The sequence below is a fragment of the Columba livia genome, chromosome 3 (genome assembly GCF_036013475.1).
Source record: "Columba livia isolate bColLiv1 breed racing homer chromosome 3, bColLiv1.pat.W.v2, whole genome shotgun sequence".
Classification (NCBI taxonomy): domain Eukaryota; kingdom Metazoa; phylum Chordata; class Aves; order Columbiformes; family Columbidae; genus Columba; species Columba livia.
In genome coordinates, this window is record NC_088604.1 from 115,128,016 (window position 1) to 115,143,139 (window position 15,124).

The 15,124-nt window shown below is 40.2% G+C and overlaps 1 protein-coding gene across 14 annotated transcripts in view; it reads right to left on the minus strand.

Annotated features, from left to right (window-relative positions):
• The window catches only part of MACROD2 (mono-ADP ribosylhydrolase 2), an 869,250-nt gene that overhangs the window by 505,738 nt on the left and 348,388 nt on the right, over positions 1 to 15,124 (minus strand). The window lies entirely within an intron of this gene.

Sequence of the window (15,124 nt, forward strand, 5' to 3'; positions counted from 1 at the left end):
ACTTTTTTCAAATCTCAAATACCAAACACTGAGCTGCCTCTCTCAATATTCCCTTCCCTCATCCCAACACAGGTAAAATGAAGTCAATATAATTTTATGATTTTACAGAGAGGTTGGGGTGTTTGTTTTTTGTTTCGTGTGGGGGTTTTTGTCTGTCTGTTTGGGTTTTTCTTTGGGGAGGTGTTATGGGGACTGTGTTTGGCTTTTAAGGGACAAGAATCCCCGCTAACTTTTCCAATAGAAAAAAAAATACCTTTATGTGAAAAACATACGTCATTGGGACAAATGAGTTTAACTTGCTGACTTCAGCTGATTGCTTCTGTCATCTCCTCTGTTTTCTTCCACTGTTCATTGTGGATCCTTCTCTCCATGAATAAGTCCAACAGTCTGAGCAGCAGGGATCCCCCTACCCACATACACCTGACTCTTGTCAATTCTCCAGCTCCCCAACAAGACTCCAGGAGCACTGATTTATCTATTTTTTCCCCCTGCTTGGGTAGGTTTTAAGTAAAGAAATATGGGAGCCATCTGTTTGATGATAATCTCCTAAATGTAACCCTCCACAGAGCTATCTCTGGGCAAATAAATTAATTTTATTTTAATTGAAAACTTAATTTCCTAAGAATTTATAAAACGGATCCCACTTCCTGCCATGCCCTTCCAGATACAATTTCCTGCTCACCAGTAGCATACTGATCTTCCAGTGCTGTCATCAGCCCAGATATGAATCCTACTGAAAATTTAAATGAATCATGGAGGAAACTAATTGGAGGGGTTTATTTTGCTTACTAAAATCTACTCTTAGCATCAATTTACTACCTGTAACCTACCATTCCTGTAACTTCAGGATCAAGTTGGACTAGAATTCAGTAGCCTGCAAAGGACACAGTCCCTTGGGTCTTGGGCCAAACTCTGTTGCAGTGTCAGACACATGGGGTGTCATATTTGGAATGTATGGGAACTGTTTGGCTTTCCTTAGCCTTTATACCTGGAAGCAAAGCAATGCTCCCCGGAGGACAGCTAACATAAATCAAGTTAGTCCTGTTCCTGAACACTGAACTTTCTGAAATTTCACCTTCATCAAACAACGTGAGCAGAATTTTGAATGTGTTTTAACTTCAGAATGAAGGAAAAATAATTGGAAACTTGTAATGATGGCAAAAAGTACCGTTTCTGCTCCATTACTGACAAAGGACAGTGGGCTTTTACCATTACCAGAGAAACAGTCTCTCTTTTCCTTTGTTCACAGAAGGTTTCAAATAAGCCATATGACCAAACTATTGCTAAAAAGTGAATGTTAATAACCTGGCTAAGATACCATCCCCTCAAGCCTAAAGGAAAACTTGCCATATTTACATATTCTTCTTCTTTTTACCCCTCCAAAAGCCATTCCAAGTCAAGTTCTGAACATCTAGCGAGAACTAATAAGGACTTTGAAGACCTTTGGTGCTTCTCAGTCCATCAGATGCCACGCTGATCATCTTTTGCTTCTCTCTTGCTTTTCAGGGGAGGTAAGAAAACTTCCTCCCTCAGACTGTCAGCAGCACTACCATCACTTTGTAGCAGGTTCGTGACCGAATTCATTTTTAACTGTTATAATAAATTACTGCAACTACCTAAGAAAAAGGGAAGTTGATTTTTTACTTTATTACAAGTAGCCATGCTAGCATTCTAGCTGCAATTCTCTGATTACATCGTATTGAGTCTGGCTTGTGATATGGAAAAAGATCCCATTAGGAACTGACCTAATCTAATCATGCAAAGAGCCCACAGGCTTAACAAAGAGGTTGGCCCCATATCGTCCATCTGTCAAGAGTCCTACGTAACTGTTGCCAAGTAATACAGGCCATCAATAGAGCCACAGACTCCGAAAGTAGTTCGGGTATAAGGCACTTCAAGATAAATAATTACTGAAATTATTTAGCCTTAAAAATTAAACATAATCTTCCCCCTTTCATGTTGGAAACCTGGCCAGGCACCTGACAACACATCACTATTACGTTTTGAATAAAAGGATGGGCAAGAGCAGAAGCTCCATCACCGCTCCGTCCTGGTCAGGCAGTGGAGCTGCTGTTGTAGCTGGGCAGTCCTGAGCTAGATGACCTTCCCAGAGCTCTGACAACTGTCCTGCCCTAATGTGGAGGGCTGCACAACCCTGTTTCTACCACGCAAATGCATCCAGCTCTCAACTTCGTAAGTGATCAAAATTTTGGCAGTACTCACCTGTAACATAATTGTTGACAGAGCTGCGTAAAGGCTGAGTTTGCTGCCTGTGACCCAAGAAAACCTTTGTAATGAAGGTGTTGCAGGCAGCAGCAGAGAATAAAGAAACACTGGGTATTTAGGGAAGCTGTGCAGTGTGTCCTCTTGCTTCTCCCTCTCATTCTGCCTTGGTAGGTGATAAGTACAGCAGGTCTTCCACAACAGACTGGATATTGCATGGTGCCCCAGCTCAGGTGGGCCTGGAGCCCCTGCCAAGTGCTGCCATTGAGCCCTTGGGCCCTGCTGAGGAAGATGAGGCGATGCTAACGCAGCCCATCATCTCTGGCTTTGCAGATGGGTGCTGGATGCCTGACTTGGAGAACAGGCAAAGCGAGCACATCAGCTTGCAAAAAGAGAGAGAAAGAAGCCAGACAGGATGAGAGCCTGGCAAGGTCAAGATTCTGACAACAGCACATCCAGCAGCGAACACGTGAGGCCGGGCAGGTGTTTTTATCCAACACAGAAACAGTTCATGCTCTTACAGTATCTTCCTGATCAAAAACCAGATTGCTTCTGTAAGCATGAAGAAATTAAAACACCAGTTCCCTTCCATTAGTGTCAGAGCACTGAGGTGAAGGGGTGTGTGTGTCTGTACACGTCCCATCCGCCCTCCAGAAGACACAGTTAAAGTAATTCCCACCCAGCACCTCTCACTGCAACAATCATGACCCAATACAACCCCACTCAAAAGGCTGGAGATGCCTGTAGGTGCAGATGAGAGATGAGTTAGGGCCCAGCTGTACAAACTGGACATACACCAAGTCCATAAAACAGTTCTGCAGCCAGTCAAGGGATGTGATTACTGTACTCTATTCAGTACCTGCTAGGGCATGTCTGGAATACCGTGCCCAGTTTTGGTCCCCTCGCATTTCCACAGAGATGCTGAAAAAATTGGACATGGTCCAGCAAAGGGCCACCAGGATGGTTAGAGAATTGGAGAACTTATCATATGAAGCAAAGCTGAATGAAGCAGGCATGAGAAGAAAAGGCTCAGAATATCTATTTATAAACTTACAATACTTAAAAAAAAGTTAGAGAGAAAGCAGAAGTACTCTTCTCGTCAGGATGCATTTTGACAGAACATGAGGCAATGGGCACAAGTTCCTTCAAGGGAAAGCACAGCTGGATATAAAAAAAACCTCTTCACCATGAGAGCAACTGAGTGTTGGAATGCAGCGCTCAGAGAAGTGCGGGAATCTGCTTGCTGGTACGAAGATAACAATCAAGGCCAAGCTTGGTCATGTCCTGGGTAACCTAAACCAAGGCCTGAAGTATCTAAGGCTTGCAACAGAATGTTAGACAAGTGTCTTCCAACCCAGACTTATCTGGGGTTTTAATTCAAAACCAAAAACAAAGGAGAAAAAAAAAAGAAGCAACATTTTTCTCTAAGTGAAGGTATTGCCACAGATTAATTTCCTTCACTCAATTCATTTAGCAACAACCTTTTTTAAATAACACAACTCCCTCTCTCTCTCTAATCAAATAAAGAGGAGAGCAAAAGCCATCGATGTAACCTGCCGCGCACAAATTAAACTAAACTGCTGGGTTGTAAAAATACACAGCTTGTTGGGGCTGCATTTATTTTTGAAATGGTTAAGATCCTACTCAATATCACTGGCAAAGCGCTTAAGCAATCATCAATAGTACAAAGCATTGTTGTATCCTAAATGCCAAACTTAAGTGACTCCGTTATTGAAAAAGGAGAATTCTACATGACTTTCCTGCAGTATTGCGTGGAAAATGGGAGGACTGAGCTGCCTGGCACCCAGTGAGCCTTGCCTGGATCGCTGAGAGGTAACCCACAACCAGATAAAATGACGAGTGGTTGGCTAAGACAGAAGGCCTAAAGGGGCAAATAACAGGCTTTGATGAATTATCTAATCAAAATCAACACACATGAAAGGAAGAAGATTGTCAAGATGATTTACTAACAAAGACAGGACTCCGGGGCCACCTTAATAAGAGGAACTGTTATACATTATTTCTACATTCGAATTTGGAGAAGAAAATAAAAAGTCCTGGAGAGACTTCGAAGAAACAATATATTGAGTTATTTTACATAGTTACACAGTCTGATCACATTGATCCAGCCCCACTAGCAAAGACAGAATTTAGGTGCAAAAACTAGAACAGATTAAAGTATCTCTAATTCAGTGCTTTTCCAGGGACAGAAACCAGCTTCAGTTCTTCCACAGCTTTTAAATCTCCAATCTCAGTTGTACAATCTGAGTACTTATCGCAAGTTGCATGTATTAATTAAATACTGCTCAGGAAAACTCAGTTTGTTTGTGCCTTATGCAGTTAGGAAAAGAAATCTGACCAGCAAAGTGATGCTCAGCTGGAATTAAAACTGGACGGAGGCTTTCACTCACCAACTGCTCTTACTGATGCTCTCATGTATTATGCTCATACAATGTCACTCCTGTTTCTCCTCTATAATCAAAGCAGCACAACAAGCATTTCACTCTCTGAAGTCTCTCTAGTGGGAACAAAAACGGCAACAGAGATAGTAGCTCCTCATAGGTGTCTAGAAGGCAAGATGCACCTGGTGTGGAGTATGAGACATCTTGCTGGGTCCAGAAACAACAGAGCAAAAGGAGAACAAAAACACACACTGGGGAAAAGCAAGATTGGAGAGATAAGGAAGAGAACAAATTATTTTTAAGATGAAATAAAGGACAAGTGGAAGCTTCGGCCATTACAAAGAAGACGACAAAAAGTAATTAAGAAAAAGCCTAAATGACATATAAGGAGGAGAAGGCAGTTCTTTTGCTGAAGCTGTGTTGCTGTGGCCTCCCGTGCAGAAGCCGGGGACGGAAAGAAGAGCAAAGCAGGTTACTGAGTGATGGGGAACACTCTGCCCGGCTGACACAGCCTGTGCGAGGAACCGCACAGCAGCTCCGCGTTTCCCCCGGTTTGATCTCTGAAAAACAGCGCTAAAGTCAATATATGCTCCTGTAGAAGTTCAGCGATGTCCCTGGAGCTCATTCATTTTCTAACCTTTTACCAGCTGCTGGCCTGAAATGGTAGGAGTTCACTTTGAGCCAGACTGGGTTTCAAAGGAAAGGTCCCAGAGGTGACTAACTGCTCATTAATTCACTGCAACGCTTTAGTGCTGGAGGAACTGTTTTAAACGCACAATCTGAAACTATTTAGAGCCACCAAATAATTATATCACGAGAAGCCACTGCACACTTCACATTTACTAATGTTAAAAATCTAGCTCTGTAATCTGCTGATAGAATTAATGAAGAAAAAGGAGGAGACTGGCGTTTTATTAAGAAATGCTAATCAACCTGGTTTTGAAGTGTCCCTCATTTGCATTACAAACATTATTATGAAAATTCAGCATTATGCTTCTCCGTGCAGCATTGTACTGCTCTACTGAACATCAAAAATATTCACTTCCTTAGAGCAGGGGAAAAAAAACGAATGAAAAATCACGATCAAAGATAACTTCAATTACTTGTTAATTTCACCTTAATTCCACTCATGGGATAATAAACCTTCCTCATAAGTTTCCTTCCCTGTAACAAATTCTGATATATGCTTATAGGTCCCTGAATATATTCCCACAAGAAATACCTGAATAAATATACATCACTGTAATTTACATAGCCTTCACCACAAGCGTGGTACGACTGTTCATAAACTCACTACTGTTTACTGTGTGAAAAACTCATTAAACTCCCCTTTGAATATAGGAGTGAAACTTCTTCTTTAATTTATTAGACATACTCTCATTGGTCTTGCATTTCACAGCATCAAGTGAGGGATGCACAGAGACACTTTTATTCTCCAGTAAAAATAAAATAACAGGGCAGAAAAATCAAGTATGTACTTTTGATCGCATATCAAATTTCACACCTCATTCCCAAATCAAATACTTCCTTTGCTGTTCTATAGATGTGGTAAGTTGATATGAAGAATAAGTAAAGAATTTTTAAGTTGGTTTATCTATGAAGTATTTATCCTTAATTTGTTACTGAATATACATTCTTCTCACAGAGCGCTGAAATGTTAACTGCAAAGATTCAGGGAAACAGACCTGACTCATTGATCAATTGTATAAACAGGTAGAAAATTAATAAATTACTAAAGTTGAAAAAGCAGGCAATTAATTGGCAGATCCCCGTTAATTATTTAGCTCTATCAGCTGCATATGAAATACATTTCTTGAAAATATTTCTCTGTTGAGGAACTGGTGAGCTCTGAGGAAAAAGCTTTATCTTGGAAAATTCTTGACCAGCTCTGCCTAAAAACACACTCTATAACGTGATTTCCAGAATTTTCGGTAAGGGCAGACAAACTCTAACTGGAAGAAAATTTTTAAAAGATACCTTCCCATCAAAGCAATAGATCTATTCTGGTTATGACTCTGAAACTTAACTGATCAGACTTGGCCATTCACAGGAGCAGGACTGAACTTTTAAGCCTAGCAAATATATTTTGAAGATACAAGTAGTGCTTTGAGAATAAGTAAACCATAGGGTATACAAGGGGACATAACTCTTCCCTCTTCTCCTCTGTCCCCAAACTCTATTTCCCCACTATTTTGATTGCGCCAGTGAAACGACTGACCTAACAAAGAGCCAAAATACCTGGTGTTCTGCTGTTACAGATGCTTTCCCTGCACAGTGAGAGTCTGCAAAATTTTCCCCCTGCCAGAAGATCAGGCCAAGGGCAATTTGGCCTCAGTGTGGTAGGGAGGGGTCTCACTTGCAGCCTAATGAAGTGACAGACTCAGCCGCAGGCTGCTGTGACAAGGGGCTTACAGGTTTTCCTGACACAGGAGGGCTGCCAAAGGAAGAAGGTTCCCAGGACAAAGGCCATGCTGTGTAAAAAAGGGAGAGGGAACCATGATGAGGAGTATGTCCCTAAAATGCATCCTTCTCTTTGGTGTTTGTGGCTGTAGATAAAAAACTACCATATCCCCAGTGAGCAGTGCTGTGATGAATAATATATTCATTACTCTTCTTTCTACCTGGACTGCAATTATAGTTGTCCTTCAAATTTGCTTTTATTTTACAGACCTGGATGACTGAAATGTCAAACACCTTAAGGGATATATAAAACATTATTTACTCAATTGCAAATTAGTTCCTAAATCATAAGCATTGGTCTATCCAATCAATGTGACTTGAAACACAGCACACTTGCGCAACAAAGTTTTGTGATATGTTCTCCTGATTTGTGTTATTTTTGAGTTGTTTTCTCTGCTGCATAATCCTCCTAAGGATACAAAAACTCAGGTAAATCACCATATGATTTGTCAAACAGGCTGCATTCATTTTATTCAGCAGTTTCTGCTCGTGGTATTTAGACATGGCAGACGTTAGGGAGCTGTTTGAGAACATACTCAATTCTATTTTCCCTTTTCCTTTTAAAAACATGCATTTGTATCACTGAGGACTGTGATTTAGGAAAGACAGGAATACAGCAGACACCTTGAACCATCCCAATTTTCCCTCCGTATTTAAGTGACAATTATGGTTCCTCCAGCGGGCATTTTATCTTTTATTGGGGTGCTTGACAATCTTCACTACTACAGTATTTTGTCCTTGAAGGTTCAACAGCTGTAGCAGTCCTTAATTAAATTTCCTCTGTTCATATTTTTTACTGCAGAGCACTGTAATAAATACTAGGAAAACAAAATCTATTAAACAGTAGAGTTATTAGAAAAGGAATAAAGAGGAAGGAAAAAAGCATTTGGGTAGGTACAGGCAAAGCCACTACTTAGATGGTTTTTGAATAAGCACGTGGAACCAGATTCATCAAATCAAAGGAACAAATTGCATTTGTGGATACAATTGTTCCAGAGCTACCCCCCTCTCCCTTTTTTTTTTTTTTTTTGGCTAATTCATCGTATTCACTGTTTTAATTCTCTTGGCTTCCCATTCATATTGAGTTTCTCTTTTAATCAATACTCTAAACCATGGGCTTGATCCAAAGCCAACTGGGACCAATGAAAAGTTTCTTCAACTTCAGTAGAGCGCAAGCAACAGAATTACATTAAGTAACTAGTCTTCATTGTAGATTGACTGTATGTGAGACAAAGCATAAAATATTTGAAATTACAGCTTTTTAATATCACCTTAATCACACAGACATTTGCTCTGGGACTCTGACTTCATATATCAAAATTCAAGCAGCTGCTATCATTTTTGTCTCATTTACCCAACAGCGTAAACAGGAAAACACACATTATAGGAACTATATTAAAACTATTCCACAGCACTTCACCAGACAAGTCTCAATTTAAACCTCCATTTCTTAGAGTCTGGATTTCAACAAGGATACCTGGGGCTAATAATTAAACTCCACAGAAATTACAGAAAGGGAGCACTGAAAAAAAAAGTCAATAAAGAAACCTTTTAGAGGAATATATCTCTGGAACAAATGGTTGCAGTATTCATTCCATTCAACTGTACCTGAAGGAGAGGAGACCTTAAGCTGGTCCTTAGCATAAATGCTGCAGGGGCTACAAAACAGCTTCCATCACTTTGCAGATGCAACTTTATGTCAGGAGACTTTATTGCCTTTTAAGTGACCAACACAAAACAAACCCACACCAACATAACAACAACACCCCCGAGTTTACTGAAAATCACGTCATTAATGTTTATTCACGACACTGCCGTGCAGTAACCACCAGTGATGGATGCTGAAGATGAAACACGAAGACTTCCCTGCCCTGTGTGCCTAGAAAACTCCTGTTATATTGCCATTCAGGGGATCTAACACATGGCAAGTGCTGCCTCATTTTATTCCTTTTTTTGTTCTAAAAATAACTCTTCAAATGATAATCTCAGGGTGGTACCTCAAACTTGCGTGAAACTGCACGGAGCTAGGATAACTATTCATCCCATTCATCATTCTTTTGTTTCTTGCTTGACAAGCACGATAGCCTAATTTTTCCTTTGCATTAATAGAACATTCACGTCACATCAAATTCCAAAGTCATTAGTTAGTATATTCACCAGATCTACGTTAATAAAGCAATAACTCAATCACTAGCTTTTAAAGTGCCAATTCAAAATAGAAAAACAGGTGCTGTTTAAACTGCAAAATCATCATTCTAATTGATACGTTATAGTTAACACCACAGAAGAGGGAGTAACTACAAGCACTGAACTCCCACATTTGTTTCAGTTTAAACAGGTATCTCTCACCCAGCGTTTAAGGCACAAGAGTTACTGGCATGGGAACAAGAACTGCTCCCGCTAATGCTTGCAGACCTCTATCCTCATGAATGTCTGCTATTGATTTAGCTTCCAAACACTAAAATATCAGACTTCCTCGCTGTGGGAGGGCTGGAGAGGAACAGGAACTCCAGCCAGGGACACGATCATTAAATGAACCACCTCCGAACAGACCTGGTGCCAAATATAAAAGCTCCTGCCACGATTCTAAAAGAGAAGAGATTCAGGCTAGACATGAGAAATTTTTTACAATGCGGGTGATGAAATACTGGCCAGAGAGAGGTGGTGGATGCCCCATCCCTGGAGACATCCCAGGCCAGGCTGGACGGGGCTCTGAGCAACCTGAGCTGGTGAAGATGTCCCTGCTCATGGCAGGGGTGGCACTGGATGGGCTTTGAAGGTCCCTTCCAACCCAAACTGTTCTATGGTTCTGTACTCCATAGCTCTCAACCTGCTTCATGAGATTCAAACGCCTGGGATATTTTAAGGTTTGTCAATCTAAATCCCAATGCCTGTGAAGCAGAGAGAGAACTGGGGTAAACAAGAGGCTCCAGCACATGCCCTGGAAGATGAAGAGTTGCAGAAAACGTCTAAACCTGGAGAGAAGAACGTAAATCGCTTCTCTAGTAATCTCTCATGGACTCTGTTGATTAGGCCTGCAACTCACAGCAGGCTCTGGACATGTAGCAAACATTCCTGCAAGTTGTACCAGGGACAGTACGGAAGGCAGACTGAAAAACCATGAAGTCTGAAGCTGTCCAGCAGAGAGGAGAGAGAAAAAACCAAACCAAACCAAACGAAACCAAACCAGAACACATATTTCACAGGAACTGCTTGACTTTGCACCCCCTTCACTGAATGACCAGGAACAAGGAGGTTTTCAACTCTAATTCTCATTCATCTCTCCCTAGGTATCATTAGTACATTTTAAATAGGCATCTCCTTATTTGAAATGAAGCATAGATTCATCTCCCTAAATTCATAAATATTGTATTCATAAGTATTGTATTCTATCATTACAAAATTAAATACAGGGAGAAGAGCCCTAGATCTACTGCAAAATACCTTTGAAAGATAGCAGTTCATGTCCCAAGTAAAATCAACGACAAGCAGCAGAAAATCTTACCGGTTTGTCATTTTAGCAATCTATTATGCACAATAAATGTGCAAATTAAAAGAACAATAATACTCAAATTTCAAGCATATTCATTTTCACACAATTGTTTATTCATCTGTCGTTTACATAATCCTTGTGACAGATGCTCCTGGAGGAACGTAAAATACATGTTCCCTGATGATACAACCGTACAACAAGCACTTTTGGAAGCAATTCAGGTATGCGGGCATCTCTGCTCTACCTCAAAACTTAAAAGGTGTTACTTTGTTTAAGAATACACGTGTATTTTTAAGAAAGTGATTACTACTGAACAATTTATTGTTCCCTACCTGAGAATATAGTACGATTTCTTGGTGATGCTTCTTCCACCAACATGAAAAGGTTATGTAAAATAAAAAGCATGAGTATGAATAGAATATATGAAAGGGCACCACATCTTTGAACCTTTATATGAAAACAATGAGGTGGTACTAACAAAGCAGGAACACATTACAAAGCTACAGTTTTGCAAAGCTTGGACAAAAAGCACCAAAAACCTACAGCATAACAAAATGGTCAAGAAGACCTCAAAAGAGGAGAGTTTCTGGATGACCCACACAGTGAGAGATCATGAGCCACAGAACTTTATACCCTCCACTATGGAGAAAATGGGATAGAAAATGGAGAGTGGCCACTGAGAAAAGGGAGAAAGAAAAAAAAGAGACACACACCAAAGCTCAATATGGAAAGAAAGATACATAATGAGCCAGAGCAGGAGGTGGAAGAGCTTTCAAACATTTTAACTTTACAGCGCCTCTGAGGTAAGTAAATATTACCTCTTTTTGCTTCGTAATTGAGGCAATAAGGGTAAATGATTTATCAAGATCACACTAGAAGGCTGAGGCAGAGCCAGGAACCCAGATTTATTACCCAACCTCTACACTACGCTGACTCCTGTGAACGATGTGGACAAACTGCAGGGAGTTCAGAAAGAATAAACCTAAGACTCCAATCTGGCCAGACTCAGATACAAAATGAGATATAAAAAATACAGCACAGGCTTTCAGCGATCAAGTGAACAAACTCTTAACTGCGCACCAAACCCAGCACTTCATTAGATACTCCATTGTGCGCACAAAGGAAAAGCAGCAGAAGACCCAACAGAAACAGGACTGTGTCCTGCACACATTCCTCCCACTGGTGACAGGAATCGGTCAGATTGCTCCATTCGGTGCTTTAGGAAATGCTGGACATTTCTGACATACTTTGGTGTAGCGCAAGACCTACACAGAAGAGTCTGTCTCTTTCTTGCCAAAATTCAACCCATTCCTTGGCTAAGGAATGATTGAGTATTCATGGGGCTTAATTGTTTCCATACTGGGGAGGCAATCGGTAGACAAGACAGAGATAAGTTATTCATTTTTATCTGAGGGTAGGTATTATTGGCCACAATGGGTAGAACAGAGAAACATAAAATTTAGGCCTAATAAGAAGTAACAAATCACCTACGAATTGAAGCACTCCTATTTTAACTAATGAGGAAAAAAAAAATAAACACACCAGACAGAAATACTGTTATTTAAATAAAGACCTATTGCAGATTTAAAAGGTGTATTTACAGGGAAATACACCAACAGACTATTTAGGGGGACCCAGTTTGAGTTATCCAGAAGCTGAAAATCAACAGCCCCTCTAATTTTCACTTTGAACGTAATATTTTCATGAGGGAGGTGAGCATTACAAGGAAGTGGAAAACTACTGCTGTTGAAGCAGCGACCTTCACTTGAGAGGACCTGTCAACACATAAAAGATTCGAACATCAAATGGGCTTAAGGTCAATTTTAGCTGTAACCTTTTTACTGTTCCTTTAGCTTTAACATACATAACTGAGATCACAGAATTGTCATCTATCCCCCATGTCCTCCAGGAAAATTGATGAAAACAAGCCTAACTTCAGCAAAATACCCTGAAGAATTCTGTTCCTGGGAAGTCACTTCTAAGGAGTTATTTTACCTATTTAATTTTAATTAAAACAACACTTAACACCATACAAAGCTGAAATGAGTAAGTGTCATTAGGGCAGCCTCAGAGACGGGGCAGCGCTTGCTGGTCAAGCAGGATCAAAGAGGTCACGGACCTTTTTTGGTTTATGGTTTGTGTCCCCAGGTCCTGTTTAAGTGAGTTGGTTTTGAAAGAGGTCTAAGCAAGGCAGGGCATCATCTGTCCCAACTGACAATGTCTATGATACAGGTATTTTTTCAAGCGTAACCCACTTGCATAGCCACGGGTTCACAATAAGACACAATTTAATTGTGCTGGATAGGTTTGCCAGGACAGGGAATGATTCTTTCTTGCATATTCAATTTTCTTTCCATCACCAGCACCACCACTGCTTTCGGTGTCTGTCCAGGCAGATCAGGATGTTGCTGCTTAAACTAAATCAATTAGCAAGTGGCAGATCTCCAGGGCGAGGACCTTTTCCATGGAAGTCCGGCTCCTCGAAATCAGTTGGAAGGTGAAGACGACAAAAGTTGGAAGCATCTGCCTGGGCTCTAACACCAGTCACAGGGTTGAGACCAACCACAGACAAAACTGAGATCAGATGAAGGCAGCCCTACTAAAATCATCGGATACCAACAGGAACCTGCAGCTATGCAACTTTTTGCCAGATACATCTCTAAACAAATTAGCTTAGCAAAGCTGACATCTAATTAAATCTGCTCTTTAGTGTGTGTCATTCTTCTTGCAAGCCCATGCAAAAAGGGTTATAGGCAACTTTTTGATGACATTAAACATAAATTGCTAGCTCTATTCTTATGTCCTCATGCCAATTTACCAGCTCCTAAGTAAAAATTTATGCCACACATAATACTACGCAGCACATGTGAACTCATCAGGATCTTGTGTTACAAGCAAACTGAAAAGCACATCTACAAAGATCTAGCCATATCGGGAAAAACATTATTTAAAATCAAGGGGGGGAGAGATCAAGACCTATTCTTTTGCCAAATACTGTGTGGCACTGAGGGATTTGAAAGCATTCTGTGTTATGCTGCACATACACTGCTGACAGCCAAAACTCATCAGGAAACCCAACTCAGCGCTATTTAATGACTGACAATCTCCATGCCACAATATTTTCATTGGCAGAAAAGGAACAGCAAAAGGACAGAATACACAACTTTACATTTCCATTGGTCTGTTAGATTAAGATGGAATCCTCATATTATCAAGCACGTTTTTTAAGAAGCTGGAAATGAAGTAAAAGGGAGACTTCAGACTTCACAGGACCTAAATCCATTCATAGTAAAAAAAAAAATCAACATATGGGTCTTGACATCACACAATGAAGACATGATATAGCAGGAAATCATCACCTTAAACCATCGTTACACATCTCTCTACACTTATCATTTAGCCTTAAAGCTTTCCAAAATTTTTTAAAAGTGCATTTTAAAAGGAACTGGAAATACATGGCTACGAAGATGAATACACAGCTAGAATTGTGTCAGATGAGCAGAAGGGTAAGGCACCCCTTTTTGTAGTGGATTATTTTCACATTGTGCGACTGCTCTTCCTTGAAAATCATGCCCACACAAAGGTAACAAAAGGATAAATATATAGGGTATTTTAAAAACATGGACCCGGTTTCAAAGCTGTGGTGATTTCAAGTTGGGTCCATCTTTTTGAAACACTCTGATCTGAGGGAACGAGATCTGTACGGAGTTCATCATTGCAGAAGTGACTGCGTGTCACAAAACACTTTAGGTAGCTGGAGAATAAAGTGTTTGCCACTTATTTGACCAAGTTTATAACACGTGTGTCCCTATCTCTGTTGTATCTTTCTTCAATTTACATTTACTGGCCACAAAGCACTATGATCACCCTTAATTGCACCATGGTTATCTTCTCAGCAGGCTGCCACTGTCACGTACTGTGACAGCTTTATGTTTATGGTTTTCAAACATTATGGAATTGTCCATCATTACATAGACAGGCGCACATACTGTTGATGGCATCGACTCTGAATCATATACATGTTTAGCCAACCACAGGTAATGTTGCACCTAAATATTCCCAACCCAGTATTGGACAATTTTTTTAAAAATACTATTTCTTTAAAAAAGCCTTTAGAGAAACCTCAAAACGATCACATATGCAAAAGTTAAAGTCAGTGACTTCACTGATGTTAGACAAGTCATCACAGATATAATTCAGCATAGCACAAATTGACAGCACCATTTAAACTTCATCAGTTTCGCTAAATACCACTCCAAGCCACAGACACAAAAAAAAATAAGATCAGAAATTCTGTTTCAAATACTTTTTAAAAATATACCCCAAAACATTTCTTTATATGGTGCGCGATAGAGAATAATGTTCCAGGTGATGGATAGAAATCCTCTTCCAACACTTAAACTGAAAATCTTTCTCTACCCTGCTATTTCCATACTATACTAAGAAAATGCATCTATTTTCCTACAGCACTATATTTCTTTAGGTTGTTTTCATCAACACAATAAAATTCTTGGCCCCTTCTGGACTATAGGGCTGTCAGAAGCCC